Genomic DNA, 20,983 nt, shown 5'->3' on the forward strand with positions numbered 1-20,983 from the left:
TGATGTTGGCATAACGTGAAGGACAGGAGGCTATCTGGTGGTTGTCAAGTTTCTAACTGCTCACTCTCTCACCAGCTCGAGATAAGGCTGTAAAGCAGGGCACTTGATGGACTTGATTAATTCCCTGGAACGAAGGTTTGTCTTCCTTAGCTCCGTGAATGACTTCATTCGAGTAGATGAGGTCACACGAGTCAAGGCAATAAAGTAGCTGATATTCACATTAAAGCCACTTTTCAAAGCTGTCAGTTTGCAGAAAGAGAATTCTGAGTTATTCCGGGTTCACTTCGGAGAGCAGGAAAATAAGATTACATAACAATAAATAAGCAAATGTTAATTCCGTGTGGAATCAATGAGGTTAAAGGTCAATGAATAAAGAAAATACAATGTAGAGTACATGTTAACTGTACGTTTTTCTAAAATCCATGCAAAAATAAGGCCTCAAATTTAAATTCTGATTACCAGGTTAGATGCAATGTGTAGTTATTTGCTGAATCTCATGCATACTTTTACACACACACACACACACACACACACACAGACACACAGACACACACGTGCGCCGTTTGCACAAATGGAAGCAAAGATTTCAGAATGATTTTAATCCAGGTGTAGATTATTAATATTCAGTTTAAATGTTTTGGCACAAAACCACATTTCAATGGAATTGCTGGATAGTGCATTCATTTGAAATAATCTGTTTTGTAAACACTGCTAATCTATCGATTATAATGCTGGCACCTTAAAAGATTTGGGAGGTTTTCTTTGAATTAACCCCCGACACTACATACTCAGATGATTACCTCTGTGTGAAGAAAATAAGAAACAAATGATGATCTCTGCACAGATTATGCACGATACTACATGTTAATGTGCACCATAATTAGAGCCAAGGTACGTTTTACAGTCTTTGTCCACCACACAGAAGAATAAAGAAATGAAGTGCCAAATAACTTCCATTTTCAAATTATTTCATGACATTGAAATAGCGTTTTCAGATATGTGATGAATTTTGTTTGCTGAACGGCACATCCTATTTTATCATGACAGTTTCTTTATCTACATAGTCCACTGAAATCTAGTCACTTCATATAATCTGAATTCACAAATCAACTGTCGTATTCACTCCACTGATTCATTGTTGATGGGCTTTTCACAACATAAGAAATCCCTTACGAGTTGACAGGGATAATAAATGGAGAGGTGAGTGGCGTTTATCCATCCTGCTGTTCAGCGGAGCTGCCTGCAGTGATACATGGCAGAATAAGCTCATAAACTAACCTTGTCCTCTGACCTTTGCGAGATCAGTGGAAACACAAGGGTGCTCACGATAATCGTTGCATTTAATGGTCAATATTAGCTGAATCGGCCATTCTTTAAATCATATTAAAAAATTGTCACGTAATTGGCAGTTTATTACTGAATATCTGGTGTACATTCCTCTTCTGACGAGGCTACACATTTTTGAGATGGAAAATGCAGGGAATAAAACACAGATTTGTTTTTTTTAAATATGCATTCTTTCCCATAGACTAAAATTAGGCTTGAAGAAGAAGGAAAAATAGCTTCAAGCATTTTGGAAATATCTGAGATTTATAAACAAATGTAAGTTAATCTTAATGGTAATTTTAATACCTTAAGCAAATGCATTATCTTTAATCACAATATATTAAAAAAAAAATATTTTTCTTTTATGCGATTTTAACAATGTCACCTGGACTTCCACAGTTTTAATTGAACATACTTTCAAGCAGGTGCTTTTTTGTTGAGTATTATGGGTTTTAATTATTTTTTTTTTAAATAGAGTCGAATACATTTACATGGGATTGAGGTTTTCTCCGGCATCTGTCTTTGTAACTCAATGTCTCGTGCATCACCTTCGAACTTCTGATTACTAGACCAATAATTCTACTTTATGAAAAAGGATAACACTCTTTAATGAAATGTAAAAAAGGCAATGAGTGGTCTACCTTGAAATGTCAACCCCGTTTCTCTCTCTCCATATCTCATATATTTGCTCTATATCTTCAATATATTTGCGCTGTATTTCGAATATATTTGCTCTATATTCCCAATACTTCATATTTCCAGCATTTGGATAATCTGCTTTTGGAGTCTCTCAAGGTAGCCCAGTAGGTTACAATATCATCCACTCAGATGTGGACGGATGCATCTAGTCCTTGGTCCCTTCACTAATTTAAACCTGAGTTATTGGGGCGTGATGATTTTAGCTCCGGAAAGATGATATTGAACTGGGATTACCACTCTTGGCTCTAGCCTCTTGGCATGGATATTAGCCAGGAGTATAATTGGGCTTCCTTCCACAATCCTGTCAAGATATACTCTTGAAACGTAAAGAGGCAGTAGAAAATAAACAATTAGTCCCATAGTTTAGTTTAGTTTAGTTTAGTTTAGAGATACAGCACGGAAACAGGCCCTTCTGACCAGTGGCGGACTGGGTCTACAAATATTGGTTGCCAGGAGACAAAGGGGGTCCACATCATCATTAGGGGCCCACTTGATATAGGGGGCCCACTTCATTAGGGGCCCACTTGCCATCGGGCAAGCTGACACCCTGGCCAGTCCGCCCCGGCTTCTGACAACAGAGACTGCACTGACCAGAGGTATGGAAAGGTGCAGAACAAAACAGAGACTGCATCAATGATTCAGGAAAGGTGGATCCCACAATGGTCGTTTGTTGGCTGGGGATGGGGGTGATAGCGAAGGGATACAAACAGTGAAATTAGCAAAGGGACTAGGGTGGTTGAGGCCTGGAGAGAGAGGGAATGCAAGGATTACTTGAAGTCAGAGAGAAATCAGCCATCATGCCCCATCCTGACTAGTGAAGCCAATGTATCAAAAGTCTTCTTGACCACCCTGTCTACCCATTACCACCATATCTTGTATCACCATCCTTTATAAGGTGATAATGTTAATGAACACTTTAATCCTTCTGGGGATCCGTTATTTTGGAATTATAGATTTGCACTTACCTAAACATCAACTTCGTATTGTGTTGAAATGTGTATTTATGCTGGCATTTTATTTTTGGAACAGGTTTCGAAGTTCCAAGCTGCGAGTTCATGTTTCCAGCCTGGGATCGACTGGCCACAGAGTTGGCAGTTGATGTGCACAATGAAACCATGTTTTCCAGCCTGCTGAGTGTTCGTAATGAGGCCCATCTGGGGGACAAAGCTGACGATGTGTTCAAGGACCATGAATGTTTGCATGATTCCAACCCACCCACCCCCCCCCCCCCCCCCCCCCCCTCCCCGAGAAGGATGGGCAAGGGACAAATAATGGTTTATTTTGCAAATGAAACCACAATGCCAGATAACCTGCTGACTTCTCGAATTGGAGTTAAAATAATGGAATCACACAATCTAAAGGACTGGTTGCAAAGCCAGAATTTATTTGGCCCAGATAGACGGAAAGCTACAAGCAAGTGAGCACTATTAAAGTGCTCTCTGCAAGACCACAACAGAAGCATATTTACCATTTTGTTAGCATTTTGGCACCATGTACCTCGGAGTTAAAAAAAAAATCGCCTGCCTACTATTCTCGACTGCATTTAACAAGCAGTTCAGTTTAGTTTATGGTCATGTTTACCGAGGTACAGTGAAAAGCTTTTTGTAGCGTGCTAACCAGTCAGCAGAAAGACAATACATGATTACAATCGATCTATTTACAGTGCATAGATGCATCAAATGACATTGGATGTTGTCACTAACATGATAAGAAAAAGATACAGCGTCTTAAGTAGAGGAATAATCCATGACTAATTAAAAACCTTAACGGCATAAAATTCACCACAAATTACCACCTAAAATGTTCATAGACACAGCTGGAGTCAAAATACAAATGTGTGAAACTGTCTCAGCAAATTACATTAGAAAACAAAATCTGGCAGGGTGTGAAGCAGGTTAAAGATTTATCACTGTTTGGATCGCACTTTTACACACAATCATTATTTTTGTCAAAATTTATCAAAAGATGCCAATTATTGGAAGTAAGCAAAAGCGATTGAGCCAATCATACCCTTTGAGTCAAAAACCAAGAGAATATTCAAAATTACAATTACTGAGAATGATATGGAAGTAAAAACAATATCAGAAAACTGTGGTCAGTTATTCAAGCATGACTTACATTGCGAATAGGGCAGTATCAAAGGCTGGTTACAGAACTCATCCAACTTCCCTCTATTTACAATTAAAGGATGCAGGAAGAGTCCAACCAGATTTTTCTGTTAACATCCACTTTTGGTACATTTTCCCAGAAATGAAGGCTGGCAGCTCTGATCAAACCCCATTATATATACATCACTGCACAACGATGGCAGCCACACTATTTCTGGGGCTGGTCCAGTTGAGATCCTGGTCAATGGTGATCTCAATAAAATGCTTTCCACTGTGCATCGGTAGAAGCTGGTGAGGGTTGTTGGGGATATTAATTTTAGAGATACAGCACGGAAACATGCTGAACATCCTAAGCCTTCGGAAGAAGTAGAGATGTTAGTCTGCTTTCCTGACCATTGATTTCACATGGCTGGTAGAGGACAAATTGCTGGTGATAGTAAATCCCAAAACATAGTAATATTGTCCTGAAACAACTTTTATTCTCCAAGTTTTATTCTCTGCAGAAAATATTTCCTTGCAGGTTTTGAAATAAACAGAAATGTGAGAGCCTAGAAAATTTGAGTCTCAAAATGTCAGGTGACAAAGCACCACACAATTCAATGCCAATGAAAGTCATTTGCCAAAAACAAAATTAAAGACTTTGTGTGAATCCAATTGCCAATGCTAGCAATTCAGACATGCATTGTGGCACCCTTTGCATTTCTGAATGCCGTTTTAAAGATACTGCTTGCTGTGTCATGATCCAGAGATGATGAGTGGAGATCATGGAGATGTAGACCACACGTTGTTTTTGAGGCTTGCGTTCACATAACGCGAGGCAGCCCTAGGGCATCCGGGGCCGGGAACCCGCGACAGTTTGGATCCTTTTACATAACGTTCATAGTGGCAGCTCTCCCTTGAAATCCCCACAGGTCCAACATCTATATACGCATGAACTCACCAAAGAATCCCACCCCCTACAATCTGTCATCTGAGCACCAATCCACAATCTATTGTCTAACTTCAAAAAACACTCCCCAACCCAAAACACAATCTCTGAACCAAACCTCAACCAACATTCCTATTAATCCCTGGCATCTAATTTTCATCTCACTTTAGATTCCGCAGTCTGATCTTGTTCCACTCCCCCACTGATCTTGTGTCCAGATCCCGTTCTGATCCCCTGCAACTTATCCTCACCATGATCTTTTACCTCAGCTGATACTTACCCAACTTCCCTCTTAATCTTTGCCAGTTCATCTTGACACCCGCCCCTTGCCTGATGACCCTGACTAAACCTCTAGGTCCTGGTATTCCTGACTGATTGCCAATGCTCTCCCCTGCAACTACCCTCTCCCAACTGCCTCCTCCAAGATATCCCATTGCAATCAATTATTTCCCTCCTTCAGATATGGTATAGTTTGCTTTAATTTAGTTTGGAGATACAGCGTGGAAACAGGCCCTTTGGCCCACCGAGTCCGCGCCGGCCAGTAATCCCCGTTACACTAGCAGCACACTTCACACTAGGGACAATTTACCATTTTAACCAAAGTCAATTAACCTACAACCCTGCACGTCTTTGGAGTGTGAGAGGAAACCGGAGCACCCGGGGAAGACCCACAGCGTCACGGAGAGAATGTACAAACGCAGTCGCAGTCAGGATTGAACCCGCAAGGCAGCAACTCTACTGCTGCGCCACCGTGCCGCCCCTACATGGACTACCACTTTCTTTTCACCATTTGCTTCACATTGGCTAAGCGGATAAGGAAAAAAATCTTTCAGAACTGTAAGACCTAATCAGTAATGGACAACGCAATGAGTGCCCTCAAGGTAAACATTTATTACATGCTGTGTGTTGCCCCCTTAATAAGCCTGGACAGATGCCATTTAGAATAAATGAAACAAAGTACACTAATTGAACTTTCAAGATATAGGCAATTTCTCCTCAACAATACAAGGCATCTACTAAATTCATACGTCTACCACCTTTACATGCCCCATACACCAGATGCAAAGAGTTATTGTAAATGATAAACAGAAAGATGTAAATCGAGTAAATTTCAGTATCAGTACATGAATATTCAGTCTTATGCAGTAGATACTGACAAAATATTTTATATTCTGTACAGTTTCCACAAAAGGATTGATCAATCAACAACAGATATGCAATTTACATGTAAATCCCCTTAAGCAATAAATCATTTAATATCACTCTGTATCCTCAAGAAAAGGTAGCAACATTTTGAAAACTCTGCCAGCAACCAACTCTTTGAACTCTTTTTAATTACTGTTTGTAAATTAAATATATTCCCTGCAGCAAGATTTCTACAATTAGCAATGCTACTCAAAAATTCCAAATTAATACACAACAAAATCCAGATCACAGTTTCCTATAATATGTTTTGAATAACTGAAGCAGGTTACTCAATACAAATTATTTTAAATCTACTATTTATGAGATACTGCACCCAGTGTTATTAACTCACACACAAGATTGAATGGTGTGAAATGTGAGGCAAGGCTACAACATAGTTTTGTTGGAACTATAAACTTAGCTGCAGACCACAATAGACGCATACGCTGCTAAGATGTGTCTTGGGGTTATGCTTTAAGCCAGCACCTTCAGCTGTGTTGAGGGAAATAAGGTAGTTTTCTGTTGCTACAAACTATAGATGGGATTGACATTCTGTTATCGCCTCAGTGTGGCATTATTCCAGCAGAGAGGCGATGCATCTTAAGTGAATTACTGATATAAATGGAAGTGCCTTGTAATCTTTAATCCCTCGATGTTAGGATTTCAAAAATCAGATACTAAACATTCTCTGCATTCATCCCTCCCTGTTGTTGCATACTTCTGGGGGTTTATAGACTGCACTTGGAGTATTCAGACTGCATTTAGAGTATTCAGACCACATTTGGTCTACCCAGGTCGCATTTGTAATATTGTGAGCAGTTTTGGACCCCGTATCTGAGAAAGGATGTGCTGGTGTTGGAGAGGGTCCAGAGGAGGTTTACGAGAATGCTCCTGGGGATGATTCGGTGAATGTTTGATGAGCGTTTGACGGCACTGGGCTTGTACCCGCTGCAGTTTAGAAGGATGAGGGACCTCATTGAAATTTAACAAATAGTGAAAGGCCTGGATCGAGTGGCTGTGGAGAGGATGTTTCCACTAGTGGGAGAGTCTAGAACCAGAGGGCATGGCCTCAGAATAAAAGGATATACAGTACCTTTAGAAAAGTGATGAGGAGGAATTTCTTTAGTCAGAGGGTGTTGAATCTGTGGAATTCATTGCCACAGACGGCTGTGGAGGCCAAGTGATTGGGTATTTTTAAGGTGGAGATTGAAAGATTCTTGCATTATTCCAGAAGAGAGGAGATCCATCTTAAGTGAATTACTGACATACATGGACAATGTCTTGTAATATTTTATCCCTCTACGTTAGGATTTCAGAAATCAGAGACCAAACATTCCCTGTATTCATTCCTCCCTGTGTTTGCAAATTTCTGGGTTTTATATATTGATGCAAAGCAGTGCTCACTAGTTGAATTTGGAAGCACCTGCTTCTCAGGAGGAATTTAGAGGTGCAACCTCAATCAATCAATCAATCAATCAGTTTTATTCATCACATTGCACATGCTGGAGCTGTGCAGACCGCGGCTTCAGGCTGTCGGCTGCCGCGGGCCAGTGAAACGGAGCGATCCCCTCCAGCGAGGGCTCGCCCGCTCCACGCCGAGTCCGCACTGCGCCCGCCGCTGAAGCCCCAGGAGCATCTCTGGGAAAGGCCGCGCCGATCCTTGCTGTTAGGCCACGGGGGAGACGACCTGGAAAAAGCCGCCTCTCCGTGGAGGAGGCGACCGAAGCAGTTTCCCCCTCACCCCCCCACACAAAACACACCGAGAAACATCAAAAACATACTGTAAAACATACTAAAAAACTAAAAAAGTAGAAAAAAACGGACACGCTGCTGACAGGGCACCAGCTTGCAGCGCCCCCACCGACCTACTGATCTACCGACCTAGTCCCAATACCGCAATGTTTGTAAATGTGGAGAAAGTATGCGTTCATGGTGCATTTGCATGGCTAGACATGGTGCACTTGGCCTTGAAACCAACTAAGTAAAGACATTTTCCCCAACTGCAAAGAAATGTAACGCCGTTTTTCGATTGCCATAGGCTGATTATTTTAAGATCCTATTGTGCAATTCAATCAGCTGGGAAAAAATTGGGAAAATCTAAGCAAGAAAGCACATTTTACAACATCACTTGCAGTCTAGCAGACATGTAATACAAACCTGTCTCAATATGATTGCAGAGTGCTGGGTCCATGTAAGTCAGGATCCTGGCATTTACACAAGCCAAAAATCTATATTTGCTTAAAATGCTCGGACAGGTCGTAAACTGTGTGAGAGTGGAAATACATATCATCCTCTAATAAATGATTTTCTGGTGACCCTGGCCCAACATGGCCTTTGACCATACTTGGTCGGTGGATGTTATGGTCTTCACCGTCTATGCTAATCGCACAATTTATAGTTTTAACAATAACATTTTGAATGTGAATGTTAAATATGGTTAGTGCAATTTACATTTTTTTGGTGTTAAATCAACATCAATAGTGTCGAAGTGCAGATGGTTGAGAGCTTCACATTCCCAGGCATAAATGCCTGTCCTGGACCAACCACGTTGAAGCTACAGCCAAGAAAACACCACAACCTCTACTTTCTCAGAAGATAAAGGAAGTTCATCAGGTCTCCAAAGACTCTTGGTGACTTCTACAGTTGCACCATAGAAAGCATCCAAAAGTTTGCCAAAGACCACAAGAAATTGCAGATAAATAGCTCAGTCCATCACTCACATCAGCCTTCCCACCATCAACTCCATCCACACTTTACATGGCCACTGGAAAGCAGCCAACATCACCAGGGACTTTTTTTTACTCTGGTCATTCCTGATTCGCCCCTCTCCCATCAGGCAGAAGATACAAAAGCTTGAAAGCACCTACTACTAGATTCAGGAACAGCATCTTCCCCACTGTCATCATACTCCCATAGACTAAGGTGTGGCCCCGATCTTCCAACCTACCTCATTGCAGACCTTGGAGTTTTTCTCCGTAACTGTAACGCAATTCATTCTTTGGCCTATTTGTAACAGATCTATTTTATGAATGTAATTTGTTGCACCACATGCATACTCTAACATCATTTTGTGATCACTTTAGTAACCCCTGACAAGATGTAATGCAATTAATATCAAAATGATTTAGTCTATCACATTGAAGGATGAGGATTAATATCAAAATGATTTTGTCTATCACAGTGAGGATTATTTTGAGAATATAAGATCACTGACAGACATAAACGGATGGATGTTTTTTTTAACAGAAGGGTAAAAGCACTTTAATTTTATTGACATGCAATTTTAAGATAAATCAGTTAATTTAGCAGCAGGATCCAAATTCTTTTGAAGAAATAAAAAAAAACATCATTTGCCAAAATTGCATTAATTGACAAGCTGAAACTTATTATTAGTACTCAAAAGGCTTTTTTCAGATCAAAGGATTCACGATAGACAGTGAGGCAGTTGTTCCAGTTTCCTTGTTTTCTTAAAACTTTCATGGAAAATATCTTTGTAATCATGATCTGTAAGTGCGGCTGCCTTCATTTGGAAGTCAATTCTAGAGATGAGAATAACTGGTTTAGCACAAATTGTGTTCAATTTTCCAGGAGTATTTACCTGAAAGCATTTCACACATTTGTCGAAAGCGTGTTTAATTAGGGGACATCTGTCTAACTGTGAAATGCAATGTAAAGGAGTCGAACTAGATTGCGATTTTAAAAAAATTAGACTTGCTGTCATTTCAAAAGTGGCCTTTAAAAACTACTTTCCAAAAAGAGAACAACTACATACAAACAAGATTGCAACATGATAAAATAATGAGGGGAAAAGTTAATTAAAAAAGGAAATTAAAAGTGAGTCAGTGGAAATTAAACATCAAATGTTGAAACCACATTCCTCATTGTCCACCTTAAAGAAAGCTATGCTTAAAGATAATGGGTTTAGGAGGGAGAGATATATCAGCAAGGATTGAATGGCAGAGTAGACTTGATGGGCCGAATGGCCTAATTCTACTCCTATTCCTTATGACCTTATGACATAACCTCAGCAATGATGATTTTCTATGGACTGTCTTTGACTGCATTACATACTTTGTTTCTTGCAATATTATGGTTACCTAGTATTACGGTTTAAAATTTTTTGCCTGACCCGCTGAGTTCCCCCAGGACTTTGTGTTTTGTTCAATAATAATTGCTCAATAAAATCATGAGAGGAATAGATCAGGTGGATACACAGAGTCTCTTGCCCAGAGGAGGGGAATCGAGAACTAGAGGGCATAGGTGAAGGGGGAAAGATTTTATAGGAATCTGAGGGGTAACTTTTCATACAGACGGTGATGAGTGTATGGAACGAGCTGCTGGAGGAGGTAGTTGAGGCAGGTGCTACAGCAACGTTTAAGAAACAATTAGACAGGTACATGAATAAGAGAGGTGTAGACTGGATAGACTCGGTTTGTACTCGCTAAAATTTAGAAGATTGAGGGGGGATCTTATAGAAACTTACAAAATTCTTAAGGGGTTGGACAGGCTAGATGAAGGAAGATTGTTCCCTATGTTGGGGAAGTCCAGAACAAGGGGTCACAGTTTAAGGATAAGGGGGAAATCTTTTAGCACCGAGATGAGGAAAACTTTTTCACACAGAGAGTGGTGAATCTCTGGAATTCTCTCCCGCAGAAGGTAGTTGAGGCCAGTTCATTGGCTATATTTAAGAGGGAGTTAGATGTGGCCCTTGTGGCTAAAGGGATCAGGGGGTATGGAGAGAAGGCAGGTACAGGATACTGAGTTGGATGATCAGCCATAATAATATTGAATGGCGGTGCAGGCTCGAAGGGCCAAATGGCCTACTCCTGCACCTATTTTCTATGTTTCTATGTAGAGGGATATGGGCCGAATGCAGGGTGGTGGGACTAGTGTAGATGGGACATGAATAATGAATACGTGAATAAGTTGAATAAGTTTAAGTTTATTGGCCAAGTACTTACACATACAAGGAATTTGCCTTGGTGCTCCGCTCGCAAGTAACAACACGACATGCAGTAAACAATTAAGAATAAAACATTAAAAACATTAAGAATAAAACATTATAGTTTAAACATGTGAATTAAATAAAATACCAGAGCTAAAGGAGGCTACAGACTTTTGGTTATTGACTATAACTACTACTCGTGGAAAAAAGCATGTTGGTCATTGTGGGCAAGTTGGGCCAAAAGGCCTGTTTCCACACTGCATGATTATATCTCAAACCACCTCTAAATTGAAAGTTAGAATAAAAACAATCTGTTTACCAGCATGCCATGCACTGCACAATAATTCTGTACTGGACTTGCAAATCTTCTCAGTATCGCATGTGGGGGATTACTGACTACGTTTGTGGCTAAAGGCGCAATTGCCAAATTTATAAACTCCAATATAATCAAGCTAATTTGGCTATAAAAATGGTGATAGCGATTATATTTAGGTAATCCAATGTTTATAGCTTTCGTTTTACAAGCAGAAACAACAGTTTAACACAATTAATTGGCACTTGTACTTGAAACAAAATTAACAACTGCACAAGCCATTCCATAAAGTATTTTGAAGGACAATAATAAAATGGAGGTTGGCACCTTCAAGGAGTCCCTCAGCACTGTCAAATGGATCAATATCTGCCAAATGCAGGCAGGTGGGGCTAGTGTAGATGGGACACGTTGGCTAGTGTTGGGCCAAAGGGCCTATTTCCATACTATGACTCTATAATGTTGAAGAATAGTAAGATTAAACGAGAACTTACCAGTTTGAAGTTTGATCTTGATTTTATGAGGAGTTACGATGAGCGATTACGTGAAGAAGGGCCGTCCGTCTGCGTGCACGTCAATCTTCAAAGCAGCGGTGTTAAATCACAGATAAAAAGAAGACCTGAGAATAGTAAGATTGTGAAGAAACTAGAACTTCCATATGACCTTGATAGTATGAGGGTGGGAGCGGTGGGCACGTAATCGCTCATCGTAACTCCTCATAAAATCAAGATCAAACTTCAAACTGGTAAGTTCTCGTTTAATCTTACTATTTTACTTCGGAGTCACATGAGTGACTACGTGAAGATTTCAAAGCTCTGTGATTTTACGCCAGTTACGAATCCAGGCGTCACACACTGAATGGATTGACCATGGATGCGTGTAATCATTAAAGCATTCAGACATTACGTAGTTAAGTAAAGACGCTGATGCTTTAAATGAAAGAAAAGTTTAAAAAAAACTAGTTACCCCTCCCAACCTTGGGGGTAAACTAAAGGGACAGAACTTAAAATGGTACGTGCAAACACCCCCAGTCCGGTTATAGGTTTGTTATAAAACCAGTGGACCGTTATTTCATTCGTCCATCCTGCAGCCACTAGGATGTCGTCAAGAGGCACGTCCATAGCTCTTGCTGCCGACGTAGATGCAGCCCTGGTGGAGTGAGATTTAACCATATAAATGTTCACTCTGTTACCGCCATTACCCCCTTTGACCATCTGGAGATGGTTTGAGTTGACACCTTCTGGTGTGGTTTTTTTTTTTTTAAATTTTTTATTTTTTTTTTTATGGCTGATGAGGACCGATTGTTCTGAGCCTCTGAGGTTCTCCGTAACTCTCAGATAGTGGTGTTAGTATGTTACCACACACACAACCGTAGGTCCTCTGGATATGCCAAGAACTGGATCTCCATCCCTGGCATTCCTGGCCTGCTATGTTTTATCAGGTTCCTGATTACGAATGTTATGTTGTTCACATTGGTGGTCATGTGGTCCAACCATAGCTTTTGCAGTGTCTGGACTCTTTGTCAGCATACCACCTTCAGGGTTAGTTATAGGCGGTCCCCACTGTCAAAGTAGGGTTAGTACCACGCTCACATCCCATGTGTCCGTGTACCTTGGCCTTAGAGGTATTAAATTGTAAATTCCCTTCATGAATTTTGTTGTAAAGGGGTGCGTTCCTATCGACCCGTGCCCTGCTTCCAGCATCAGATAGGAGGAGAGTGCACCTCTGGCACTATAGATTGCACTATAACTTTGTTTATAGTTATAGTACAGAGTTGATAGGAACTCCAAGACATCTGTTATCCGAACTGTGTTGTATTTGTTCGGACAGCCCTATGCCTTGAAATGGCCTCCTCAGAATCTGCAGACCAACAAGTTAATACGTTCGTGTAGTGGATGATTACTCCCTGTAACTGGGTTCACTAGGAGGTCCCTGCTCTTGGGTACAGCCATAACTGGCTGGACTATAGTTCCCAAACATTTTAGGAACCAGGCTTGAGTAGGCCAATCTGGCACTACCAATATGCCTGTGGCTTAGTCTTGCTTGATTTTGGTCAAGCATCGGTTTGTGAGACAAATTTGCCGAAAGCATACATAAACAATTCTTCCCAATTGAGGGAGAAAGCATCCACTGCCTTTGCTCCTGGATCCAGCTTGCAGGACACATATCTGGGTAACTGATGGTTAAGTCTAGATGCAAACAGATCAATATCTGGTATGCCAAATCATGTAGTTATTTTGTTAAATACTGCCCGATTCAACATCCATTCTGTGTTGTTATTAAACATTCGTGATCCAGCATCTGTTACCGTGTTATATCTACCTCGTAGATTTCCCAAATATTCCTCTTGATACACCAGTGCCAAATGAGGTTCGACAATCTGTCGTAAGATACAGATTTTACACCACCCTGGGGTTAATGGATATGTGCCACCGCAGTGGTGTTATCAATCTGAATTTGAACAAGCACCGGTTGCATGTTGCTACAGAAAACCTTGAGTCCAAATTGTGCCCCCAACAATTCTGGGTAATTGATTCCATGTGTTGGGGAATTACAGACTCCTGCTCATTCCATCTGCCCCCACAGCTCTAGACTGTGTTTGTGGCTCCCCATCCTTAGCCGCTTGCATAGGTCTGAAGAACCCTCGATGGCTTTCAAGCAAAATTTACCTTGAGCTTTCTCACGTTCGTTATCCACCATAGTTATTCAACAATGGCCTCTGCTGGCAATCTATAGTTTTGCCAATTTGGCCTGCATGGAATCTGAGTGTTCCTTCCTTTGCTCGCTGTAAATTCTGGTAATGCAAAGGCCCGTACTGCTGGAAATGCAGCTACTATTTGCCAATTACACTCGCTGTTTGCCTGATAGATGGCTAGTGTTTGACTATCAGGTCATAGCAGGCTTGATTAATATTGTCGTTTGCCCCTAGGCAAAGTCACCAACATGTTTACTGTTTTTGATAGTAAATTCTAGGTAATCAATTACCCTTGTAGGTGTCAATTTTGATTTCACTGGATGGATGAGGTAACCAATTCTATCAAACAGGGTTTTGGTTTGCTTTGACTGATGCTTCTGCCAATTCTTGGTGACTCCAAAATGAAATTGTCCTCCAAATATGCCATTACTATGTGGTTCTGAGACCTTTGTAGACCCAGAATTGGTTTCCGTAGTTTAGTCAATAGTCTAGGAGCTGATGTCAACCCATTTGGCAGATTCATGCCATCCAGTTAAACTTCAAATATCTCCTGTTCTTAGTGAATAGACACCGAATAGTATGCATCTTTGAGGTCGATGCATGCCATGTGACCATTTTATAGGAAGCTCCTATAAAACAATTGTTAGACCGTAACAAAAATTGCTGTTCTGAAAGTCTATACTGCACATATGAGTTAAACCTGGATGAAGTGACATCCTCCATATGTCACATGTCCTGAATGGCAATCCTGCCCAAAATACTGGGCCTGCCTCGAAGACAACTCCAGTCCAAGTTCCAAGTCTGCTTGGAACCTATGTATGCTGTGCAGTAAAAATAATCACATGTTATTATCTGTTTTTTAAAACCAGATCTGAAAAGTCATGTTATTGTCATTTTGAACAAAAACACAAGAGTAAAATTACCAACATGTAATGGCCCACAATCCCTTGTTTCAGTAAACCCAGACCTACCTACCTCTATGGCTACCGGTGGTCTTGTGGTAAGCCCAAAGGCCCCTGATGCGGGTTTTTTTTCTCTCCTTGATTGGGAGTAGGACTGGTAGGGAGTGTGGATCCCATGTTTCTCCTGACCTCTGCTTGGGTCTGGTCTGAAAACCTCATCATACTGAGCCTGCCTTGTAGGACAATTCTGGCCATAATTCTGAGTCTGCCTTGAAAGACGACTCTGATCATATTTCCGTGCCCAGCTTTCAAGCTACCACCGGATTCAGTGAACCGCTTACCCCCTATGGAGGTGTGGGGTGTGTTGTCGCCTACTGATGAAGTTTTGCTTGTCGTTGGTACCTTGACTGGTCCGACAGCTTTGCTTCCTTCTTCTGGTCTTACCTGAAGAGAGGATTCGGCAGCTGATAGCGCTCCCTTGCCGGCATTGTAGCGTGCGGATATTCTGCCAACTGCTGGCTCTTGAGGCCATATGCATGTGCTTCAGTATGTTCATACTATAAATTCGAGATCAGTTACCTACTGATCACTCACACTCCCCTCCACAGTAGGCAGCCCTGAAAACAGGTGCTGCTGCAGGCCCCTGAGGATACCTGAGCTGACATGGCCCTTCCAGTGGACCTAAATGAGGTTCTAGCTTTGGGTCAGACTGAAACGGACCATGAATGCTCCTCTCCTCAGAGCAGGAGACATTTGTGCAGCCCTGAAACAGGTGCTGCTGCCTGCGGGTTCTCCATAATACCCGGGCTGTCAATTAGCTAGATCTCCATCCAGGGAAGCACCCAGTGGAACCTGGATGATTGCAGAAGTTCTTATTTTCTGTTGTTTGTATGGAAGCTTATTATTCCTTTTATGTAAAGCACTTTGGTGTCAATGCGAGTTGACTTGAACAGTGCAATAAGTAAAACTTACTTACTTCCTTTCTTCTGCTTGTCCCGGGGAAGGTTCCCCCCCCTGTTCTTTGTATTCTGATTCAGAGTGGTTTCTTCCATATGTACTTCCCCCTCCAATGGGGAAGACATTGGGCTGCCCCATGTGCGAGGCTCCCGGCACCGGCACTGCTGTAGGGCCCGTGCTGATACTGCTCCCTCCTTCGGAGCAGATCATTGTTGGAGAAACTTCTCCATAAGTTGCTCCATGTGGGAGAGTCGTCCTCAGACGCTCTCCGTTGAGCGAGGGTATCCCTCTTCCCCGGACTCATCTGGGTCAACGGGTTTGTTAGACTTGCGGGTGGTATTACGTCCCGCAGGACCACCATGGAGCTCCTCCTCCCGCACAAAGTCTCCTGCCGATTCTGCTGTCGGCCCTAATGTCGGGAACAAGACCGTCGCCCGCTACTTGGAATGCTGCGGTCTTCGGCAGCCGACATCCCCGCAGGCGGTCTCCTCGACATCTGAGCTCTGAAACTACAAAAAAGCTTCAAGCCCAAAAGAGACGCAGGTAAGTAGTTCATCTTTCCTTACCTGCCCATCCCAACGGCTGGGAGGACACAGTGCCTGCCAGTCCGTCGTGCGTTCAGACGTAATGACGCGCAAGCAGACGGACGGCCCTTCTTCACGTAGTCACTCACGTGACTCCGAAGTAAAATCAATGTTGATCTCAAAGATAGGTTTCCTGCAAACCGCCTCAAATCATCAGAGACCCAGATTCGATCTATGAGGAGTTTGCACGGTCTCCATGTGAACCATAAAAAGCCAGGATTAAATGATAGCTTCTTTTTTGAGATGAACTTGTATGCTAACTATTAGATAATTGTTTACTAAGTGACTTCTCAGCTGGAAAGAAAAAGGCAATTAAATCCAGGCACGCCATATATTTATAGGTTAGAATAAGCAGACAAAATAAAAAACAAAATGCATCTGTTGGAAAGTTGTTCTCTTTACCTCAAGAATATCCACACTTAGAAGTGCACTGCTCGCTCTGCCTTAGCGACTGTTAAATTCCTACATTATAATGAAACAGCAAATAACATGGACAACACCCATGTTTTGTAACACTGGCCTGTTTATTTTTTTAATTTCGTCTGTTCAATGAGTCACAAACCTATAAAAATAAGAAGGCGTGCCTGAATTTCATTGCCAGTTTTTTTCCAATGAGAAGTCACTTATTAAACAATTATCTAATAGTTAGCATACATCTCAAAAAAATAGCCATAATTTAATCATGATATTTTTTAAATTTATCATCAATCCAAATTTTAAACTCTCATAATATAACTCAATTATATCATCAACTTCCCAGAACATTTTTTACATTTCCATGTACAATTCATATAATTCCACAAATAGGAACAGTAAACAATCCTATTTCCTTCGCTCCATAATAAGTTTCTCCAGCTTTTCTGTGTAATCTTTAAATAATGGACTTGGCGATGTATAGTAACATTGCATTTTACGATCCATTGTAGTTAACTGGTTTTTATCCTTTCCCTTCATAAGAAGCCATGGGATTGACCTCCAGCTAGCTTTGGCAGTTGTTCTATCAACCTGGTAGATTTCCTTACAGAAAATAAATTAAAAAGGTGTGACCTTGCTGTAGGCTTCGAGTGAAAATGAGGTACATCTTGTCAGAAGCCGAAGAGCTTTTTTTGAAACAAGGTTTGTTCAATTTGAAAGGATGCAGTATCACTGAGATCAGCAGTCGAGATAAGGCAGGAGGATGAAAAAAAAAAAAGGGGGCGAAGCGTTTTCACCAAGCGAAATTAAAAAAGAAGGACAGAGAGAATCCACTCAGCAACACACTGGGCTTTTTGTGCGTTTATCTGGGTCACATCAGCCACACCTTGTCCCTGTGCTTTAAGCTTTACCCCCCCCTTGTTGAACACACAAAGGTTGTCATGTCAGGGGAATAATGAGGATTGCACGTAGATATAAATCGCAGGACATATTTGCCTGACAAATACTACACCCCTTCCTCCCAGCAGGTCACCTAAGAGACGTTTCATCCGCCCATATTTGACACACACAACAGAAAAGATGAACATAATCTCTTGATCTAAGCTGCTGAACTACTAGCAGTAGACCGTGCTAAAACTTTCCGGGGATTGTGCGGTGAAAGAAAATGACTTGTCTTCCACAAATGTTTTGCATCATCAATTTTAAAATGAAGCAAAATATTTCACTGAAATTATAATCCGTGCAAACCTTCATTAAATTATGCAGTCATTTTTAACTTAATGGATGTCGTTATGCTCCTGCTGAGAGATCAAAGGATGTGGAACAATAAAATGTCCCACTGACGTGCAACTAAAAATATTGCTGTCTATATCACTGAACTGTTAATAGTTTTCATCATATTTTCCTCCTCTCAGAATTTTTGCAACAAGTATACGCATGTTGCTCTCTTAGCTGCCATAATAATTCAACATTCAAAATGCAAATATAGGGTGCTGTCTGTATGTAGTTTGTATGTTCTCCCTGTGACCTGTGTGGGTTTTCTCTGGGTGCTCCAGTTTCCTCCCACACTCCATAGACGTGCAGGTTTGTAGGGTATTTGGCTTGGTAAAATTGTAGATTGTCCCTAATGTGCATAGGACAGTTTTAGTGTACGTGGATCGCTGGTCGGCGTGGAATCGGTGGGCCGAAAGGCCTGTTTTCGCACTGTAACTCTAAACTAACCTAAACATCAAACAGTTTCAGTTTACTTATATAAGGAACAAGCAAAAATAAATATAAATGATTTAGATTCATATAACGCTCAATAATGGCAGTATTGCCTTGGAATATTTTTGGCTACAATTTTCATTTGGTATTTATATTTATATTTGGTATTTATATTTATGTTTTTTATTAGCTTGGTTTCATCATGAAAAACAGTTCATTTCAAAAGTTTAGTGAAACATCTCAAGTGAAATGTTGTGTCCTTTATTGTCACATATACCGAGGTACAGTGGAAAGCTTTTGTCGTGTACTGACAAGTCAGCGCAAAGACAATGCATGATAACAATTAAGCCATCCACAGTGTACAGATACATGACAGTGTACATACAGATACAATGTTTAGTGCAAGATAAAGCTAGCAACGTCCAAAAAGGGAAAATCTAATCTATGTAGCATACAACCAGAAATCTAGTGGTGGGGTAAATTTTAACACTTGGTTTAGGAAGGATCCAGTGAGGGGTCATTCCCTTTGTGAACCACAGGTTAGCAGATCTTCACTGGTATACTAATGGCTAAATATAATTCGAGGATCCACCCCTTCCTGATCCTATACAACCCCGCCTTAAAAAACAGATCATAAATCAATTACCACCCACGTTACACAACAAAATACATCAACTTTGGATACCATAATGGGCCTGTCCCACTTACGCGACATTTTCGGCGACTGCTGGTACCCGTCATAGGTCGTCGCAGATCGCTGAAAATTTTCAACATGGTGAAAATCCAGCAGCGACCAGAAAGACACTAAGACTCTGGACGACTGAGGAGACTCCTCACGACCGTACAGTCGACACCCTGGCGACGTGTCGTAGGGTGAAGCCTGTATGGTCGTGAGTCGTCACCCAAAGAGTCGTACCTTATTCTGGTTGCCGCTGGATTTTAAGCATGTTGAACATTTTCAGCGACGTGCAACAACCAATGACGGGTGCCGGCAGTCGCCAAAAAAGTTGCGTAAGTGGAACAGGCCCATTAGTTTCTGCAATTTAGAATTGCAACCAACATGATCAGTTGTGGGGTGTGTAGGAAGTTACTGCAGATGCTGGTTTACACCAAACATAGACACAAAATTCTGGAGTAACTCAGTGGGACAGGCAGCATCTCTGGATTGAAGGAATGGGTGACGTTTCAGGTCTGGAGAAGGGTCTCGACCCGAAACGTCACCCTTTCCTTCTATTCAGAGTTGCTGCCTGTATCGCTGAGTTACTCGAGCATCGTGTGTCTATGATCAATGCTTTTAAGATGAGGGGATTTAATAGGAATCTGAGGGGTAACCTGTTCACACAAAGGGTGGTGGTGGGTGTATGGAATTAGCTGGCAGAGGAGGTGGTTGAAGCAGGTACTATCGCAACTTGCAAGAAACACTTAGACGGGTACATAGATAGGACAGGTTTAGAGGTGATATGAGCCAAATACAGGCAGGTGGGACAAGTGTAGATGGGATATATTGGTTGATGTGTAGGGCCTTATCCACGCTGTGTAATTTTAATTATTCTTTTTCATCATTTTCTCCAGATAGGAGATAACATTCTCCAACGTGACACGTTTGTTTATTAATTGTGTGCACAATGTAGTTAACAGTACTGTTGTTGTAAACATAAAGGTGGTGATATGTACGATTAATACACGTATCTGTCCCATAGTCAGAGAATTGAATAACAATTTTTACCATTTTTAAGTGCCAGTATGCTGTACTGCCATAAAAAAAATACTGAATAAACATAAAATTAAATATCACTTGAATTGTATTTTGCATTGCTCTTAAACATTAAGAGATGGCGAATGATGGTAAATGACTTTAGACTTTATGACTTTAGACTAAATTACTAGATATAGCGCCGGATATAGCCAGTCAGTCCGCGCCGCCCAGCGATCACCCTGCACACTAACACTATCCGACACACTTGGAACAATGTACAATTATACCAAGCTTATTAACTTACAACCCTGAACATGTTTGTAGTGTGGGTGGAAACAGAAGCACCCGGAGAAAACCTACGCGGTCACAGGGAGAACGTACAAACTCCATACAGACAGCACCCGTAGTCAGGATCGAACCCGGGTCTCTGGCGCTGTGAGGCAGCAACTCTACGGCGACACCACTGTGCCGCCCCTGAGGGCACATGACTGGACCATATGCAAGCACTTCAACTTAAACAACAGTTA

General features: G+C 41.4%; 1 long non-coding RNA gene across 1 annotated transcript in view; it reads right to left on the reverse strand.

Moving 5' to 3' along the window:
- LOC129705048 (uncharacterized) overlaps nucleotides 1-20,983 on the reverse strand; it is a 203,194-nt gene that overhangs the window by 82,177 nt on the left and 100,034 nt on the right. The gene's annotated exons all lie outside the window — the stretch shown is intronic.

The sequence above is a fragment of the Leucoraja erinacea genome, chromosome 17 (assembly GCF_028641065.1).
Source record: "Leucoraja erinacea ecotype New England chromosome 17, Leri_hhj_1, whole genome shotgun sequence".
Classification (NCBI taxonomy): Eukaryota; Metazoa; Chordata; class Chondrichthyes; order Rajiformes; family Rajidae; genus Leucoraja; species Leucoraja erinaceus.